At 37.4% G+C, this 22,045-nt stretch overlaps 1 protein-coding gene across 1 annotated transcript in view; it reads right to left on the reverse strand.

Moving 5' to 3' along the window:
- TRABD2B (TraB domain containing 2B) overlaps positions 1-22,045 on the reverse strand; it is a 247,878-nt gene that overhangs the window by 207,076 nt on the left and 18,757 nt on the right. The window lies entirely within an intron of this gene.

The raw sequence follows: 22,045 nt of genomic DNA on the forward strand, positions 1-22,045 counted from the left end.
GTTCTCACTCAAGGCACAAACGATTGGGCTCAAATTATCCTACCTGAGACACATTATGCAAAGATCCAGCTCTCTGGAAAAGGCTATAATCCTGGGAAAGGTGGAAGGAAAGAGAAGAAGAGGATGACCAGCAGCAAGGTGGATTGACTCAGTTACAGTGGCAATGAGTACACCGTTGGGAGACTTGAAAGAACAGGTTAGGGACAGATTGTCTTGGAAAAAATCTATGTGGTTGCTAGGAGTCAAAAATGACTTGATGGCACATAATCAATCAATCAATCACTCTGCCTTGGTCAGACAACAGTTGCAATGCACCACAGTTCAAAAAGAGCAAGTTTAGAGAAGGGCTACCAAGAGGTTGAAGGGTCTTGAAACCAAACCTCATGAGGAACAGTTAAAGGATATGGATAAATTTAGTTTTCCGAAAATATGATGAAGGGAAAATATGACAGCAGTCTTCAAATAACTGAAAGGCTTTCACATAGAAGAGAACAGGGCAGGACAAGAACCAGAACCAGAACCAGAAGATAAAAACTACAAGAAATTTGGTTCAGAAACTTCCTTATTGATTGAGCTGTCAGCCAGTGGAAAAGGCTGCTGCGTGATATGCTGAGTTCTCCTTTGCTGGAGTTTCCAAATTAAGGCTGGATTGTCATCTGTCAGACATGTTCTAGTGGACCCTGCACTAAGCAGAGTGTTGGACTAGATACAAGGTGCCTCCAGCTTTGTGAATCTACAATCCTATTGACCCATGTAGATTTTATGCTATAGTTTATTATTTAGCATGATGTGTAAATCCAGCCAATTGTGGATTAAGCAAAACTACTGTAACCTAACTATGAATTTCCATGATATATGAGCCCAGTTATTCTATTATATTTTTAAGCACTGAACAGCAAAACCTCATGTTACCTGTACAATTCTTCTTGACAACTATTCCTGAACTGTCTACAGATTTGCCACAACTCTGATTTTTTTGCTGTAATAACTTTACACAGAGAGTATATCACAATTGCCCTGAAAATTTTTCATCACAAAGTGGTGTTTCTTCAGGCATTTTATCTATGACTTCAGCATCAGAAATGATCTTTCTTTCTGCTGTTAAGTATTTAAAAACTGCAACTTGACTCCTGTCCTATATTTAAACTTTCTCTAATGACTAATTCTGATAAAATATATATTAAACCAAGGCCATTAGAAATTGTTTTTCTCAAATTCCAAGTAGTATAATAGTACACTAAAAACAACACTGTCAGAACTTTGCTCTTAATTAGAGCAACATGCAGTGCTCTACTAAACCATGGTAATGACATTACTATACCATTATTAACTTCTGTTCCAGAGTTTTCAGCTGGGATCACATGTTTCCCATGATAGAACAAGTAAAAAGCTTACTGTGACTAGACTTTAAGTACTCTTTTTTAAAATTTGCCCCCAGCTATAGTCAGCTAAGTGATATAGACCATCAGGCAGCATATCTTCACAACCAGAACTGACCCTCATTAGGAACTGGCTAGGTGTAACAAAATCCATATTTTTGACTTTTAGATGAAGCATAAAAACAGCAAGCTCATGTTAACCCAGTCAGTTATTTTCTTAACAGAAACAGCCTTTGAATGAAAATAAAAAGCCAGTTTCCTGAGTCTTTCAGCAAATCCTTTCCAGATTCCCAGCAAATGGTAAGTATTTCAGTTCTCATCAGCCAAAGAACACTGTAAAGTAATGTTGATTTCCTAGCTTACCAACAAGGCCAGCAAGAGGAAGCAATGTTATAATGTGAAGATTTGGCTTATGTAAAGTTACATCAATAAGAAAGGAATGAGGTTATTTGAAAGTAAGAATTTAAGAAGTAACCTTATATGGTCATATACCCAACCAGATGTGTTAGGACTGCAACTCCCAACATTCACACCCAGCGTGAGAAAAAAAGGATGGCAGAAGGGGAATGGCTTCTAGTTCTAACCCAGTGCTGGCTAGAACTTCCAGAAGCTTTCCATCTTCCTTCTTGAATTTTCTATATCAAGAACTTTACACAAGAAATGCTATTAAATCCAGGATTTCTGCATACAAAGCAGATATTAACTAAGCAACAGCCTCTCCTCTTAGAGAATATTAACCAGGTTATTGGGGGATAAGAACAATGGAGTAACTGCCCCCAATTTCCCATATGTACAGAGCTACATCCTCATTGACTAACCACAGTGAAGAAGAACAGGCACCTTTCATGATTATTCAGCTCCTGGTTTCTTAAAAAGGATGTAAGACTATTCACTATTTCCTATTCAGCTGAACTCAGAACTAGAAAGAATGGTTTAGTCCTGAAGAATGAAACCAATGAGCAATCCAGGATGTGTGGTATAGTGTTTCATTCATAAGCCCATGTTCCATCGACATTTGGTTTTGTTATTCGGGATCCAAAATTCTACATTTGTGTTGTGGTGCCCATGCTGACTAAAATGGAGGAAAACATGCTTGACAGAGTTTTCAGCCCAGGTAGCCTGAATCTATTTCCCATCTACTCTATAAGTTCTCAACATCTGAAGCTGATGTTTCAAAAAGAGGAGTTGTCTTTAGTGCCATACCCAGTGCATTTCCTCACTTCTGCCTCTGAAGATCATCTGCTGGGAGACTAGCGGGCTTCCTTGTGAAGTTGGTTGGCCACTGTGAGAACTGACTGTTGGACTAGATGGTCCAAGGGTCCAATCCAGCAGACCACTGCTTATGCTCTTATAGTCTCTTTCCATTTTGTGTATGTATGTCATCCCATGGCACATATAAAGAAAGGGCAGGGCTTGCAGCATAACACTGCTTTCTTCAGACTGATTGGACACCATTACCACCACTGACACCACCGATTGGATCTCATTATTTTTTAGCTTTGATTTCCTAGCAGCTCATGAGAGGAGAGTTTATCATTTTCCTGATGTAGATCCACCTCTATCTGCTTGTTGAATCAAACTAGGATCTCTGTTAGTTCATGTCCTCTTTAAAATACAGCCATTAATTTTCCCCATTGCTGTAATTGAGGCTTTGAGTTTAGGGAAAGAAAAAGACACGCTCATTCCCCAGGAAAAGCTAATGCTTTCTTCAGTGTAACAGGCTAGGGATCCAGCATGGAACCCCTGTAATTTTCATTCTGGACCTTAGCTTTAAGTCTGTTGAGAAATTACCAATTGCTTCCTTTAATCACACAATATTGCTTTACTGACCAGTATCTCTATAGCTTCCTTTCCTTTGGTATATCATATGTTGCCTTCATCAATGATTTCTGGAGACTGGATTTACAATCCAATCAGGCTAATGCTTTAGGCAAACACAAGTTTTGGCAATTAAAAAAAGAGTGGTTTACATGGCAGTAAATATGATTCATGAACAGATACATAGGTATCTGTATCCTCTAGATTGGCAAGAGATTTCAAACAGAGAAAATGCCATAATCTCTAGATGTAGGAGATTTGAAGGGATTTTGGAGCTTGATCTGTATAATATTTAAACTACAGTTACTACTGTCCCATTATTATTTTCAAGAACGTTGTTAGGAAATGAGAGTATCTAAATCACAGAAGTAAAGTAGAATGTAAAATATGTTCTTAATATTCATTTCATCTTTCATATTCTAATAGTTTAGAGCTTGCCAAAAACAGAAAGCAAATAATAATCCAGATTTATTCCAGAACCCTTTAACCATTTTAGCTCAACTATTTCAGGAGTGGGCAGCATACAGAACTTCTGATGTTACTAAAGTGTAACTCTCAACAAATCCAGCCACCATGGCCAATGGTAAGAAATACTGAGGGCTGTAGTTCAGCAAGATCTATATAATCCTAGATTATCTCCCTTTTGGCTTTCTGGTGAGATCACTTACTGACATTATTCGGAGGGTCTGCACACTACTGCAATCATACAAGATACTTTCTACAGAAATAATGCTTTCATTGTGAAACTGCCTTGCCTCTTTAGCCAAATTGTATTGGTTAAAAAATGAACACATCTTACATTGGTAATCTTCCCATGTTTTCCCATTGTATCTTCCTTGCTTTTCCCACCACTGAAAACCTATTAAAGAAAGAAAGATGGATAAGCTGCACAGTGCCTTTTGACTATTACTCAAGTGTTCTTCTATAACCACCTGGCCTCTTCATCTTAACTCCACTTGCATTTAAAAATGCATACACTTGTTACAAGTTAGACACTCTTTTTCTACATAGCAGAAGAAGAAGATACCAAGTTGAGCCCTATCTTGAAAGGGGGAGGGGACATTTCCCTAGAGCAGGTCTGTGCCCTTGGATGGGGAAAAAACCAACTTTATTTTCACTAACTTTTAACTGAAATTTAGCTTTTTATTCAATAATGAATGTAGGCCAGAAAGTAATTTATGACCTCTAGATTCCACAACCGATTGTTAACTTCAATAAATCTCACTATCTAAAATTATTTGAATTCTTTTTTTAAAAAAAATATTTTGATAACTGTGTTTCAGCATAATTGGTTTCTTTTGCAATACCATTTATATCTATGTATTTTATTTTATGTATTTAAACACATTATTCTGAGAAGGGGTCCATAGGTTCCACCAGACTCTCAAAGGAGTCCATGGCATAAAAAGATTAACAACCTCTGCCCGAAAGGTAAATTATAGGCCAATTTATGATGAATGAGTGTGAACTCAGGAAGTCTTTCTTTGCCATTAGCTTGAATATTATTCCATTGTACTGTAAATGCCAGCACACACCACAATTCATTGGTTCTCTTCTACAACATGGACAGATTATTACTTCTGGGGTTATTGTATTATAGCTCTGCAGTAACAGCTGATAATTTTCTTATCCTAACAAATGATAATTCCAGATTGTGGAAATTGCAACAGACATTTGCTGTTCTCTTGAAGGGTTACCCTTCCCTAGCCAAGGTTAGGGAAGAGTACTTGCTGAATCACTCAGAGAAAAGCAGCCTGATTATCTAAGCTGGTTAGCATTGTTGACAATCACAGAGCAGCAGCAAAATTTAGTTCAGTGGTTTTCCAGTCACTAAACTAAGTACACATTAAGAATATCTGAAGCCAAAAATCCTGATGTTCTAAACAACTGAAGTAATCCAGAATTATATAAATTATATAATTATATAAATTCAATTTATTACATTCAAGTTTCCAAAGAGAAAGTGCAAATTGGAGATCTCCTCTGCTTGAATGCTTCCTCTAAGGGGAATCTACTACAGTTCAAGGCAGACTGTTCCATCTCTTGCCATCAAGAAATTCTTCATAATACATAGCAATAATTCCTCACTTAGCATTTCTACACAAACATCATGCAGTTCTTTGTCTTTTTTTACCACTCTTTTTGACAATGAATGTCCTCATTTTGTTAGGAGCACCCTGCCTCAAACTTCAAACATACATGATAACTACGCCTATGCACCCATCTACGTTTATACACCCATAGTGTATAAACTATGTAGTTGGGATGTATATTCCTGCCTCATGGTTTAGAGAGGCAAGATCTGCCACTAGAATGACAATTCCTATTCTATCTATCCCTCCTTGCACACAAAATAAACTGAAATAAATCTCTCAGTAGAGATACCATGGATGAGAAGCAGCAGGAGTATCCACAGGATAGGGAGGTCAAAAAGTTAAGATGACATCTGCAACTGCATGAGTTAAGCCTTGCCCCTTTTTATGTGCTATGTATGTAGAAATGGGCAGGGCTTTGATCATACATTTACGGCCACTGTCTGACTTGGATGCCTCTAGGAAGCAGTTTTTCTTTTCACATCTTGTTTCTGAATAGCATGCAAGGAACCCCTTTCATAAGACTGTACCGCAGGCAATTCTGGAAAAAAACTTTGTAGCCACTTATCCACTATACCTAAATCCACACACTTTAATATGGAATTATAGATGCATATTAAAGACAGAAAAACAGAACCAATTTTTATTTTAATTTTCAGACAGAAGAAGTCTGAAATTCCTGGTAGTATTACCTGACTGAGAGATATACACTAGATGTTATGAGTGTGGATTTTAAATGGTCTATGCAATTTGATTATAACTTACCTATCTTCAATATAGTTCTCAGACCCTGAGCGATATCTATGAAGTGTTCGGGCTTCAGCATGTTATGTTATAGAAATCCAACACACAAAATTGCTTTTTTTTTTTTAAACTATCTCCATTTTAGTCACCAGGTGGCAACAAATAAATATAAAATCCTCAAATGCTTATACTTTGTAAACCTGAGCAATGGCTCCCAGTTATATCTTTTTCAATAGTTATTTTATCACAGGAAGTACTAACTGCTGAACAATGCAATACTTACAGCTTTTCTGAGAGCACATCCTCTATACATTTTGCCTGCTAGAATATTAGCTGGGTCCCTGAATCCCGATTTTTAGGAACTGATACAATGACACAGAACAGGCAAGATTCTCATCACAGGGCATAGAAAAAGCTTCCTGATAATTATTTATTGGAGACTGAATGTATTAAGAGGACTATCAGCTGAGTCAGATTTTTCTTCCATTCAGCACTTTCTACCCAGATTCACAATACTTTCCAGTATCTGGGATGGTGGGAAGACTCTCCCAGACCTCCATGGAGGGAAATGTTGACTCTTTTCCACCTCCATCTTTGCAAAGGTGATAGCATCAAGAAGCTAAGCACAGAACTTAAATGTAGCTTTTCTGAAAAGTTAAAAATAGATGTGTCCTTCAGAGCAAACTGTTTAGAAAATACATAACCATTGGAAAAACATCAACATTTGTGTGATACAGTGAGGACCAGCCCCAGGCCAGATGAAATATAAGGCAAAAGTGGTTGAATTCGATTTCTGATATGGTAGCAATATTTATTTATTTATTTATTTATCAAATTTGTCACCGCCCATCTCCTCTGACTGGAGGGACTCTGGGCGGTTTACAACACAGAATAAATATACAATAAAAACTCAAATAAAAACACAATAAAATTCCAATAAAATCCCATTAAAAACCAAAACAATTTCTTGACTACCCCAGCTCATAAAAACCAGATGGCTATGATCTCTTCAACCGTCATATAGGAGGGGCACTTCAAGGCACCAACCAACCCCAAATATGTCGATTCTCCTCCCTGCCCCAAGCCCGATGGCAGAGTCAGGTCTTCAATTTCCTCTGGAAGTCTAAAAGCGATGGGGCTAATCTTACCTCCGGGGGCAAGATGTTCCAAAGGGTGGGCGCTACTGCCGAGAAGGCCCGCCTCCTGGACCCCACCAGATGGAATTCTCTTATTGATGGAGTCCACAGCATGCCCTCTCTGCATGAGCGGGTGGGATGGGCTGATGATACGAGGAAGAGGCGGTCCCTCAGGTAACCCGGTCCCATGCCATGTAGGGCTTTAAAGGTGATAACCAACACCTTGAACTGGACCCAGAAGCAAACTGGTACCCAATGCAGCTCACGTAGCAAAGGTGTTATGTGCGCCCTTCTAGGGGCGCCAAAATAGCCCGTGCAGCCGCATTCTGGACCAGCTGAAGCTTCCGGATACTCTTCAAGGGTAGCCCCATGTAGAGCGCATTGCAGAAATATGTTCTTTATTAATTGGCTAGTTCTTTTAATTGCCCAAGAAAGTGCTGAAGATTAACTGGGCATTTTTTTAAAGTTAACTCTTAAGTACAATTATTTTGCAAGAGAGAGATTGATAGATGCAATTACTGCTAAGGCGTTGCTCCTCTTTCTCAAAGGAAAGAGTATCTCTTCTAATGCAGCAATAATGTTTGATTAAAAGCCAATACAATTAACTGAATCAAATTTAGCTGGGTAACTATACTTGTTTTGTTTAACACAAGATAGGTAGGTGTCACTTAGATCAACATGCAGAGAGGGCATGTTACAGACCCCGTCAGCTAAAGAACTCCAGATGGCAGGGTCCAGGAAGCGGGCCTTCTCTGCAGTGGCACCCACCCTTTGGAACTTTCTGCCACCAAAGATCAGGCTAGCCCCATCTCTTTTGACCTCCTGGAAGTCCCTGAAGACCTGGCTCTGCCGCCGTGCCTGGGGTGGGGAGGGGGTGAGTGATTCTTGGGGGTGGCTGGCACCTTAGAGTGCTCCCTCTGTATTTACAATCATTTGTAGCCATCTGGTTTTTTTCTTTTTTCTTTTCATTTTTATATTGTATTATATGGTATTTTATTATGATTATGGTTTTTAATTTTTAATGGACTAATTTATTGTATAGGGACGCGGTGGCACTGCAGGTTAAACTGCTGCACTGCTGAGCTTGCCGATCAGAAGGTCGGCGGTTCGAATCCGTGCAACGGGGTGAGCTCCCGTTGCTAGTCCCAGCTCCTGCTCACCTAGCCGTTCGAAAACATGCAAATGTGAGTAGATCAATAGGTACCGCTTCGGCAGGAAGGTAACGGCGTTCCATGTCGTCATGCCGGCCACATGACCACGGACGGGTCTACGGACAACGCCGGCTCTAACGGCTTAGAAACAGAGATGAGCACCGCCCCCTAGAGTCGGACACGACTGGACTTTACGTCAAGGGAAACCTTTACCTTTACTAATTTATTGTATACCACTCAGTCCCTCTGTGGGGGGGATGGGCAGGAGTATAAATTTGAGAAACAAACAAACAAACAAACATTCTCAGCTGGTTGCCCTCCATCTGTAGTCTACATCCACCATCACCCACAGCCAGGGCAAATTCCTCAACTTTTAGCTCCTAGATGGCTTACTGAGCAGATACATGAGTCTCTCAGCCTTTCCCTTTAAGAGTCTCCTTAAATTATAATCAATATTTCTGAATTTGTACCTTTACATGTAATTAGCATATAAAGATTTTCTGCAAATCTGCATTGTCTTTTGTAGTAATTTTGAGAATGCATGACTAAGCAGCTACTTGGCAAGAAAGGATAATCATCTGGTACCTCCCAAGGATGCACCAATATGTAACTTTTATAAGTTCTTGGTCAGGGAAAATAGCCTTGTTAATTATTTTAGGTGAGGCAAATCTTTAAAAGGTACAGAGGCCTGAGGTATGATGGAGAGGGTTTAAAAAACACACATTGGGAACTGAAAACAGTGTTCCCTGGCTCCCTTTAAATATATTACACCCATTAAGCTCAGCTACTACATCTAGCTGGTGCCTAGACCTGGATGTTAGCAGTAAGGATGATGAGGGAAAGCAAAGTTTGCTCACCTAGTAAATTGGTCCCCTACTGTATCATATCACACTGCAAGGACAATGGGCTTGGCAGGCTATCAATGCTGAGTCCATTTCATTTACTGACTAAGCAACTTGAGATGCAGACACAGTTGTTGATCGGCTCTTACCATCATCTTGCTCCCTGGCTAGATAGGGCCACTCTACCCGCACTTGTCTGTGAACTTACTGGCCCACATAAATGCACAGAAGCCTTGTGTAGGAGCTGAGTTTTGGCCCATGATGAATAGATCTCTATACTGAGTGGTCTCAGAAACAAGACAGCTGTTTAAAAGTGAAGTTAGTCAGCAAATCTAAGGTAAGGAAGACAGGAAGGAATGCTTGTCTTGGCAGGCTGTGCCAGACTCAAGGGTCAGCTAATTTTCTGCATAAAATGCTAGCAATTTTAATACTGTGCTGAAATCTGTCTTCCAATTTCCACAAAGTTTTTGTTCCCCCTTTGAAAAAGAGGCTTCTGTTTTTCTACCTCATACTGAAGCTAGTTTAGACTTTCTTTTTAAGCCTTATTTTATCAGGTGGCAGAGTTCCCTGATGTTCTGAGTTTTTCTTTTCTGTATTCCATAATTATGTAGCTCCTCTGATTATTCATGCTTCCTGATAAAAAGAAGTTCCACAAGAGCAATTCCTTCATGATTAAAATATATGAAAAGAAACCCAGATTAAATTGCAAGCATAGCACAAGCAGTTTCACTCAAAATCTAGACTTTTTATTGGTCTAAAAGCAATCTGATTTTCTCCCCTCTCCTCTCTTATCCACTTCTGAACAGCATCTTTGTTCTGACGGCCTGAGGCAAAAATGTGGGGTTTATATTTGCTGGCCTTGAAAAGTCAGATAACCAGTCAATCTGAACGCTGTTTCAGAATGCCGCTAAAGCTTAATGAACAAATGACTCCAATTTCTATGCTTTTGTACTAATGTTCCATAGGAAGTCTTGCACATCTCTTTGTTAAGATGGAAGTCCCACTCTATGACATATCATACAATCTCTTCAAAAGGGGATGCGGAACTCTGTCATTTAAATGTCACAATAGAAGCCTGGGAAAAGGTGGCATAGCCTGCTTGTACCTTAGGCTATTATAATTCTTTTGTCCCATTCAAAGCTATCCATAGATTGGTTTCACAGTGGTTCATCAAGGTCTTTCATGTACAGAGAACATATGTGAGTAGTCTTCCTGACAGTCACATATTCATTGGCCTCTTGAAAACAGGTATACAGGCATAAAGGTCCTCATACCTGTGGAAATCCTGAATGGCTCACAATTTTCCTGAATGAGAAGGAACCCTACACAAGGGCAGGGGTATACAGGTAGGGATCACATGTGCTGGAGGTACGGGTTGCCCAAGGTGGCCAGCAGGGCTATTGGGTGCAATGCTCTCACTTGGACTTTAATAGAACCCCATCGAGCCATACCGTCAGCTGTACCCCATCCTTGATTCATGTCCTTCCCTGCTCTGTATTGTAGTAGGCTATGATATGCTTAAAGCAGTGGCTTTATGAAGTAGGACAATAAGTAGAAAGGATTCTATCCTTGAATAAAGGAATCTGTGCCTTTTTGTGACTAGTTCTACAGTTCAAACTTTGCTGTTTTGTGCTTGCACGGAGATCAGAGATGCATACACAAATGAAGGCAGTAAATAGCCATATCATTGCTCCATATGCAGTATCTTATTTCTGTAAATAAAAAGCATAACACTGGAAATGATGGCAGAGTCTCAAACTGCACAGTAAATTACTCTGCTGTGTTTTTCATTTAAATAAGTTAAATACACTGGGGACAGCCAGAATGGCAATTACAATTACACTACCCATTAGGATGCATTAGATTACATTAACCCAAGACCTCTCAGGTTCCCCACAAAGTTACACAGACAGAAGAGCAGTTTAATAGCAGTAACTTAAAGATTAAGTAAGTATTAGTATTTAGCTGATACGCTATTTATAAACACTTGGGAGGAATCTTGTGTCTTTTTTTAAAAAATGCCTGGGTGATCATGCTTAATGCAGTTATCCAAATCAAAACCAAAGAATATGGGGAAACAAGAAGAGTTAGATCCCCAGTGTTAACCATTTTGCTGTGTGTGGTAAACATGAAGATGAGCCTGCATCTACAGGGAATGCTTCACAAACATTCTGAGATCCAGAAAGTTAATAATACTCTTGAAAAGGACACAGATACACGCACCTTCTTATTAATATAAGAAAAGGCTTGCATTCATGCATTTCCAGCTGTGGGTATATAAGATGCATCTGGTTGAACTACACAGGCAAAGTGCTATTAGCTGTAATGGAGGAAGATATAAATCATAACAAAGTAATTGGTAGGGAAGGGATGTTATGAAAAAAAAGCAGAACTCACACCAGTGCAGTTATTATATACTGCTCATAATAAGGAAGTACTCATCATCCTGATTGTAAGCCTCACATAGGTCAGTGGGAGTTACTTTTGAGTAGATGTAGGATTGTACTGCAAATCATAGTATGGTAAATGGAAATAAAATTGGCAACTCTTAAAAAAACTTACAAAACTGAGGCAAAATGCCTCTGTTGCCTACATCATTTCCTTAGTTTGTGTTGTGTTTTCAGCTGCAGTTGAAACAAATGACAATAGTAATAAGCAACTTTGAACTCCAGAGTCCATCAGTCTAGCAGGATCATGGAAAATGCAACCCAACAATATCTGGAGGACCACACATTGCTCATCCTTCGTCAAAATGATCCAATGGAAGAAATTTGACTTAGGCAATGAGAATCCGAACTTTTACTCAGCACCATCCCCTATATTAGGGTTCCATGGAACCTAGGGTTCTGTGAGACGTCACTGGGGATTTCCTGGGAGATCACAATTTATTTTAAAAATTATTTCAAATTTGGGCAACTTTACATTGAAGAGTTTCATTCTTTATTTTTGGTTTAAGAACACTGTTAATGCATATATGCAGGCCTACACATGAAACAAATATAATAATTTTCTAACCTCTGGCCTATATTTGAGCCTGAATGTGCAAGGGTTCCCCAAAGCCTGAAAAATATTTCAAGGGTTCCTCCAGGGTCAAAGGGTTGAGAAAGGCTGCCCTACACTGTAGGCAACGTCTAGAAAACACTGATTGCTTCTAAGTAACATCTTGCCTGACATAAATATTGTATTTTCTAGTTTAAATCTGTCCCTTTATGTTCAAAACTGAGTGTCTGTAATTGCATATCTTGCTATGAACCTGCAGAAAATCAAGTTTAGTATGATTATATAAATACTAAGTTTTATGGATCAAGAAAATTACAGAAAGCAAAGCTACATAGGGGGAAAAAAAGACCTTTTTGTTTATGGAAACATGAAATGCCTAAGTGACACATTGTATGGAATTTTAAGGAAAAGAGTCCTTACATTCTTTCAGCAAAATCTCGGCAAGTCCAAGAGCAGGGCTGAGATTCACAAAGCCAGCTAGAAAAGCACCAGGCTGTCAAACCAATTTCAGATGGGAAGGGTGAGATAAACACAGTGGCTTTTTGAAACCTTTAATGCTTGGAAGACCTTGCGGGTATAACATGCCCTTTCAAATGTAGAAGGAAGGCCTTTGGACAATTGGAGTGTCAGCACCAAAGAGAACCACAAGCTTGATCATCAAATGAGGTAAATGTCAGACAGTGACCTCTAACAGAACTCATACTGGTTGTATTTGTTCCTAGTAGTTTCCACTGTGTTCCTGCTGGCTGTTTCCAATCTGCCAAAATACAACCACTATTATCATCTGCACCAGCAAAGGTTAAAAAAAAGTTGCACTGAGTAAAATTAAACAGGAAGTTTTTCTGAACAGCTTTTTGTAGGCTGCATGATTTCAGCAAGGAAGATTTTCTGTGAGGAACAAGCTTCCTCAATGGCTGCTTCAGCTCCAGGAGGTGTGTTATCATTTGATTTTCCTGGGTATACAAACTGGATGACTACTGGTTACTTATGCTAATGTAGAGCTTTGCCTGTAGTACCACTGGATCTAGTTATACACATTTGCAAAATTTCAGAGAACTGTATCTCACTCTCTAATCTAGAAACAAGTTGAAGTGATATTATCATATCATATCTTTTGGCAAGGTCAGTGTTGTGTTTAGACAGTTCATTCTAGGTTATCTGAGCTGGCAAAATCCTTTTGTCCCTTTGTCAATGTTGTGTACAGACAGTTCATTCTAGGTAAATCTGAGCTGGCAAAATCCCTTTGTGGTTTCTCCTCTGTGGAAAGTAGCAATGAAAGCAGGGTGTAATGTCACCATTCTCCAAGTACATCCTTTTCCAATTCTATATTGAGTTATTATAGCTCCTATACACCAGGAGCAGCTATAATACTAGCTCCTGTACTATATCATAGCCATGTTTGTGCAGTATTACATTGGGGCATTTTTACTCATCATGTACTAACATTCAGTGCCATATTAAGAATGAACAATTGTGCTTTCCCCATAGACACATGATAGTGTATGTCACAGAACCATTTATATCTGTATTATGGGGATCAAAGATTCAGAAATAACACATTTGACTCCCCAGATTAGATCCACATGGACATCTCTTAGATCTTCTATTCCAGGTAGGTAAATCTTAAACCACACACATCAATTACTGATCTAATGCCTAATTATCTTTCTTTCTTTTTTAAAAAAACTGTCTCAAATTTCACTGCCCCTTTGGAAAACTTTCACTGCCACAGCTTTAAATTAAACTAATTCCTACTAATACAAGTATGGATAAAATATGAAACATCAGCCAAAATCATTACAATATAACAACATTTGGGAGCAGAAACCAGAAATTCCAAATATTTTAGGTGCCACAGTCCTACAATCTGTGATTTATTGACCACAGAATCAACACTAATGTGGAATGCTTAAGGAAGTATTAGAAGAGCAGGCATTAAAAAACAATTTTCACAGGACACATATTAACATCTACAAATTCCATTTGTTTCAAATATCTCATGAGATGTGAAGTTCTCCAAAAGGAAATACTTCAGGTGATTTTAATGGGAAGTTTATCTATTTTATTATTCATGTTATTTGGGGTTTGATTCCCTTTAATTTCATGGGACTGCAGTTTTAATTTACAAGTTAGTTCTCAAACAAAAATGTTAAGCCAATGGCAAATAGAAATCTTTTCACATTAACTCCGAAGATGTCAACCCAAAAGTAACATTTAATTCCAGATGTATCCAGCTAGGGTTTTCAAAACATAGCTGCATCTTTTTTTCCCCATTTTGCTATTCTGTACTACATGCCCATGATTTTCATTTTATTCGGCACAATTTGTTTTCATATACATAAATACTTAATTTAGCTATTGCAAAATTTTGAGATAAAAATGAAAATTTAAAGTAATTCGGAGGTTTCCAGTCTTTCACAAAGTGAACTATGAATCCAAGTAATTATTAGAAGACAAAAATGTTTCAGTGATAATTAGGAACAGTCAAGCATTATAGTATGGTCCTACACAAGAAAAAACATTAGGAACTAAATAAGGTAATAAGAAGATGAAGGAAGGTTATAGTCATAAGTACATATAAGCATGTGATTTACTGCTTAATTGACATACCCGAAATTCCATTTTCATTGCTTCAGATTAATAGTTTATGCCACTATTGTATTTTTTAATTTATATTATAACTTTAATATGCTAGACTCTTTTGGAACAATAAGCAAACATACTTTTTTAAAGAAAAAAAATATCTTTATTTTGGCATCCATACTGTGGATTAGTTGCAGTATCTTTATGTACCATTACAGTCCTTGGACCACTAGTAAAGAATTATTCCTTTTCTGTTAAAAGTCATTTAATATGTTCTGAACATCCTCATCAAGATTATTATTTTAGTTGTATTTTTGTAAGCTGCCCAAAACCATTAAGGGAGTGGGTGGGATATATTTTTTAAATAAATAATCTTGGATAGATTTTTCCAATATTAATATGTCCACGTTTTAAACATGCCACTATGCCTAAGGGAATGCTTAGATGTCAGTACATGTTGTATGGAACACATTTAACATATTTAAAGTTTGACACATCATTCTCCCATCCTCATATTATGCAAAATCGCCTATTCAGATAAACTATTTACCATTTCAGAAGTCTAGTCCATATTTCTCATTTCCATTCTCTGCTCATTAGTTCTGTCAGATAATTCGAGAAGAAACTGTATACTTTACTATGCAAGAAGTATTTTGGCTCTTCAGAAAGCAGCAAGAGGAAATCAGACATAGCAATCAAAACAAAAGGTAGATGTCTTCAGGTGCCAGTAAAGATGATTTCATTGTTGGCCTGATATATTTCAGAAATATTTCTTTATCAAGGGCACTCTAAAAACAGGACAAAAATATATACTTACAAGACTGCAACAGCTTATAAAACACGTAATACATCTGTACCTATGCTGAAAAACAAAATACCAAATCAGGGCTAGTAGTATCCATTAGTATACACATAAATATAACACTCAGAATCCATTGGCAAATGGATGCCAATGTTTCAAAGCTGCCAAAACAAACAAACAAACAAAACCACACCATTCTCTCTCTCACTCACCCTCTTTGATAATTAAAGGCAAAAACTCAACAAATAAATATTGTTCTCCAAGCCAAATTGTTCTCAAGGCTGGCTTCCCTTGGTATAATACAGTAAGATCTATTTATCTATCTACATTTTTCAAAAACATTGCTTTCAAAATTACTGATTTTGTACTTCCATGATATATTTGTGCATTGCTGTTTATATCTATTTCTTCTCCATTTCATCCTTACAGATGGTTAGCTCAATGATTTGATGCTGGTGATTCACCAGAGGCATGCCAAAGAGGTACAATTACATTGACTTTCCAGAGAAACTTTGAAGAACACAAATAGCTACAGAGGAACAAGCTGGAAAATATTTATTTCTTAAATTTCTTTAATGTTCTATGTTTCTGAGCTTCATTCTTCTACACGTCCTTCCTTTGGATGAGATTCAAAATGGTGGAAAAACATTAATAAACACTGAAGTGCAATTTAGGGAAGCAACAGGAAGAATTTATTTTGGGTAAGACACAATCCACTTACTACAATAATTGATCATAACTATCTTGTCTCATCTGAGATCTGCAGCTGGGTAATACCATTTCAGGACCAAATAAAATAGCACAAAAGAATTAAGTTTTTAAATTTCAAGAACTCTTCACTGAGCAACAGATTAGTGGAAGGAAGGAAGGAAGGAAGGAAGGAAGGAAGGAAGGAAGGAAGGAAGGAAGGAGTGATGGTTGATTTCAAAGTTACATTTATACAGGATCAGGTTGATGAGAGACTTCAGATATAAAAATTGTGAGTTATTAAGTACAGAGTGGTATGTATGTATGTATGTATGTATGTATGTATGTATGTATGTATTGGATTTAGAGGGCCACCCAACTCCAACAATATGACAAACAATAAACCAAAAAATAGCCATACAATATTAAAAATTCTACCCAATATATAAAATGGCAACTGAACACAATAATTAAACAATCGAAAAAGGACTCTTAGAAAGAGTGTCCTAAAACTTGCTGTGAAGAAACATGAAAGTAAAAAAAGAAAATGCTATCTTGGGTTTACCACTGTGAAGCAGAATATCAATCTGAGCCAGTATTATCCCAGTATCAATCTGAGCCAATATTATCACTGGAACAGGCTGGCACTGGATCACCATCTTGGTTGCCACATCTTCAAATACTTTATTTGCATTTATTTTTTTAAAAATGAGACAGTTCTGCAAAACAAGAGCAAACCACCATGTGCTAGACGATAAACACTACTAATACAAACATTGAAACTGTTAAAAATGGGGCCCATTAAATCCTTTTGAATATCCCTGTCATTAGTTATGGTACTGGTTTCTGCCAAGCAGCTGTAGCATAAATAGATGAAAAACAAGGAACACACAGACAAGTTGTTTTGACATTTAAAAAGGATACTAGGAGGCAGCAAAAAGATGCTCCAAGGAGCAGAAGCAATACAAACTGGCCCTATTTTATAGCAACAGCCAGTGTCAGCTGGTTTATAGTAATTCATTTTTTGTCAGAAATTATCAGCCACAGATAGGGATCTAGACCACTGAACAGGCAGAAGTGTGACAATTTAGAGTTGGGCTAGTCATCTATTTTAAATTCTGAATTTATACCAAATTGTCTTTTATTCAAATTTGAAGGAAGCTGCAGTAAGGCCACTCTTAAAGAAATCAAGCCAAATAGTTCTTATTAATTATTTCCCAAATGCAGCTTTGCCTTCTTAGACAAGGAGTCAAAGCATCAGATAGGTTTTCACCTCACAGTTGTATTGAGTAATGCTGATTATGTGGAATACTCTAATTCAGGCTTATGTTTAGGGATGGAAACAGTCTTGGTTTTCTTAGATACTAGATTACTTACTCCTGGGAATGAATGCAGGGAACATAATTGGTTATGTAATAATTGGTTATCACCTTTAAAGCCCTATATGGCACGGGTCCAGGTTACCTAAGGGACCATCTCCTCCCCATCACATCAACCCGTCCCACCTGGTCATGCAGAGAGGGCATGTTACGGACCCCGTCTGCAAGAGTATTCCATCTGGTGGGGCCCAGGAGGCAGGCCTTCTCTGCAACAGCCCCTGCCCTTTGGAATATCCTTCCCCCGGAAGTGAGATTGGCTCCCTCCCTCCTGGCTTTAGGAAACAGCTAAAGACCTGGTTCTGTTATCATGCCTGGGGCGGGAGAGAGAGTAGCCATTCCTGGGGATGGTTAGTTTCTTAGAAGGACCCTGCTCTGCCCGCAAATCATAAAGAACTTCCAGCCATTGAGGTTTTTATTATATTTATTGTATTATGTATTATAGTGTTTTACAGTTTTATATTTTTATTTATGTTTTATTGTAAACCGCCCAGAGTCCCTTTTGGGAGATGGGCAGTGATAAATTTGATCAATAAAATAAATAAATAAATAAATAATGTGCAGAATACACAGATCTTTTAGATCATTTATGTGAAATGGTTGTAGAAATCACAGTGTTACAATGGTTCTGGTGTGTTTTGGACAAATGATGGAATATCTAAATTTCTGTTGTATCTACAGCTACTAGTAAATCTAAGGTTTTTTGAACTTGTCCCCTATATCTTTCAATATATGTATATTTGGAGTATTAGAATGTCACCAATATTTAGATGACAGTTATTCTTGCCTATCATTTCCATCCTGTTATGATAAGGGAAAGTTAACTGTGAGAGGACTGGAAAGAGGAATAGATCTGATCATAAATAGCACTGAATAATGAATGTGTGCTCTTTTAGGTAGAATTCAGTCTGGAATGGCATTTATGCATATATTATGAGCATATAAATATATGTGAGATAGAAAAGAGACAGTAGATCAGAGCCTTGTTGGAGATCCTGGCAAATCAGCATACCTCATTAGCATATAGATGACTTGATCTCATTAGCATATAGATGAGTTGATCCCATGATCTCTCTGCTTCTAAAGGAAGCTGTTTGTTGTCCCTCCCATGTCCTCCTTCTTCCTCCTTCCACCATCTGAGGAGGCAGCATGCTTTTGCTGCTCTCCCTCCATCTTGGCCACGTGCTTGGGTCTTGAAGAAGGATTTTTCCCATTTTCTGCATGCAGCTCTTAGCAGCTATGAGGGCTAAGAGTTCATTAAATTTAGGGAACAGAAGAAACTCAAACTTCATTTTTCTACCAAAGTTGGATGTAACTGAACCAAGAATAAAATCGGTAAGACTCTTTTTACTTTTAAACCTACTTTGTCTAAGTGTGTGATTCTTTATGCTTGGGAGAGCTGATTGTGTAAGATCAATAACCTGTATTTCTCTAACATGCTCATTAAAGCTATTTAAGATAATATTCTTTTTCTGTATGCAGCTTCTCTGCCGTGTTACGCTCTGCTCCATTCAGTGGTCCTAGCTGTCCGCTAATGGCTTCTAGCCCAACATTAATTTATCCTTATTCACTAGATTGTATGAGATCTGTACCTTTTTTTTACAATTTAAAAACCTTTATTAATTCAAAAAGCAGCAAACATATGAAAAAGATCTAAGAACAAATTAAGATTGCAACAGCTACTTTTGTATGTATGGGGTAAACAAAAAGAAGAATTTAGCCTATTATGCTATGCAAAAAGGAACACTTTTTCCCCAAACTGAATTAAAGAAAACTTTTCTAGAATATCCCAACACCTGCCATCTTTTGTATACTAATTTTTCCATTACAACAATTTTCCATAATTTTTCATACCAGAGATTTAGTGATAGAGGATCTGTATTTTTCCAATATTGTACAGTATTGCAGCAACCATCATTAATTGAACAGTTAACTTATTTTCAATTCTTTGAGTTGTCTCACTAAATAACAACAGCAAGTATATCTTGGGGTTGTAACTAAACTTTCCTCTGTCCATACTGTTAATCTCTCTAATTACTCCTGACCAGAATCTTTGTTCAACCTCACAGGCCTCCCTATGGATTCATATGGATTCCCTCTCCTTTGCCACACTTCCAACATTTATATGGGCCTTTGTCAGTAATTTTGACAAATCGTATAGGGGTATAATACCATCTATGAATCACTTTTAAGTAATTTTCCTTGATCTTACAGATTGTAACGGGGAGTGTAGCCCATTCCATGTCAGAGATACTATATCTTAAATCTGATCTCCATAATTCTTTGAGAGATGTTGATCCCACTCCAACAACTTATATATTAGACCTTTGGAGCACTCTGATGCTCCTGATATACAACTTTTAAAGACTGTTAGAGGTCACAATCTTATCATCTTACAAATTATATTTTTAACACAAATGCTCATATCATTATTTATAGCCAGTTAAGGTTTATATATGCCAATTTCTGCTTAAAATACCTTCTGACATTGCTTGATTATTTATAAAATAATCCCTTAATCTAAGCAGGTTTTGCTATGTCCACACATTACTAAATAACCCTGCTAGGTTTTTGGGAACAAGCCTTAACCAATAATTGGCATGGGGAAGGGGATGGAACTAATTTTTCCCCAGGTACTTCCAAATCCTCAGAGCATAGTCGAGAAACCTATTGGTACATGTTGGATTTACCCATGTTATATCTCTTCCTTTCAGAAAGGGCATCGATTCTGTTCTTTGACTTATCAACCACTTTGCTTCTATTTGTGTATTTTGAATTTTCCATGCAAAATAAACATTGCCAAAATTGGAATGACGTGTAATATAATGTATATTTGGGAAGCCCAATTTCCTTTTTTGTGATTTCAAAAATAATGGGTTTTAAAATTATACTCAGTCTTATTCTACAAAACACAAATTTTATAAACATTTGTCACCAGGAGTTCAAGAGATTAGAATTCAAATATATTGGTATATTTTGGAAATAATAAAACAACTTTGGAAACACTGGCAATTCTAGGAGAGCTATTTTGCCCAGAACAGATAAATTAAGTGATGACCATTTTCTAAGTTGTTTTTTGATTGCTGGCAGAAAGAAGGCTGTAGCTTACATCTAGTTTACTAGAATTTTTTAAAATATTGATTCCTAAGTATCTTACTGACTTTTGACAAATTTTGATGTCATGTTGCTTCTTAATTTCTATCTGGAACTTGAATCTATCTTTATGAAAAGAGTTTCTGTTTTTTACTATTTAATTTTCAGTCCTGCTAGTTTTCCATATTTTTTGATTTCTTAGATAATAATTGCAAGCTGTTTTGTTGGTTTAGATAAGAAGAGGGCAATATCATTTACTCAAGATTCTTTTCTGGGAAAGGCCATTCTAACTAATCAAAGGGTTTGTGTGCATCAAGAGTAAAAAGAGCCAAGGGTGACATGTATTTTTTGTTGTATTCAATAAGGTTTAACATTTTTTTCTAATAGGATCTGAGACCTGTTTGCCTTTAACAAAGCCATATTGGTCTAAATTAATATGCGCTGTGAGTTCTGAGTGTTTGATCACACAGAGAAACTATGCATACTATTTGCAAAGGCAAGAGAGCTGTTCCAGTAGTGTCCTGAACCTATATTGTTGGGATCTTATATGCCCATGCATCCAATATATAAGTTTTCAAGACCATTGCTAATGTATTCATTTTAGAACCACTAAGGTGTGCTTCTGCAAAATCTGAGCTGAGTCAAATTTAAACGTAGAATGGCTTCAGATCTAAACTGCCTCTGGATAGTTAAGAGGAGACAAAACATCCCCATCCATAGCCCCTTATGGTTTTGCAAGAGGTGCAAAAATATTTGCAAAGCCTTAATCAAGAATTAAAATAACCTTCAGCTCTTGGTTTGTACAATCTCCTTTTTACATCTCCCTATAGTCATGGTACCAGGGGTGAGGGAAATCTAATGAATGCAATGGCCTTTCTTCTGTACTTGAACATTCAACGTCAGCTTGTCTAGTCAAATTTATGAATATGAGCAAGTAATCAAAGTAGTGTGTTCCTTTTTCAAAACTTCAGAAATGCTGCATGTGATGATCAAGCATAAATCAAGCATTTGGAAAAAGCAGCATGTGCCATTCCCTTACAAATATGTGAACTAATGGGAAGGCCCATTAAAATTATTAAATTTCTTAGGCAGTATATGTGTGTGTATATATCTCCAGTCTCTCCAGACACCCCTAGAAACTGCTTCACTAAGAATAAAATGAATGCTTTGAAACTGAGACTGAGTTACATCCCGTGTAATGTGTCCCTTTTCACAGCCAAATCACTTGATTTAATAAAGAAAAATCTCATTTTGGATTCACATTATTATCTGAGGGACAAAGAAAAGTCAACAGAGACAGTCAGAACCACCTCCAAACTCTGAAATGTGAAACCAAGACAG

Source organism: Candoia aspera, chromosome 3 (assembly GCF_035149785.1).
Source record: "Candoia aspera isolate rCanAsp1 chromosome 3, rCanAsp1.hap2, whole genome shotgun sequence".
NCBI lineage: Eukaryota > Metazoa > Chordata > Lepidosauria > Squamata > Boidae > Candoia > Candoia aspera.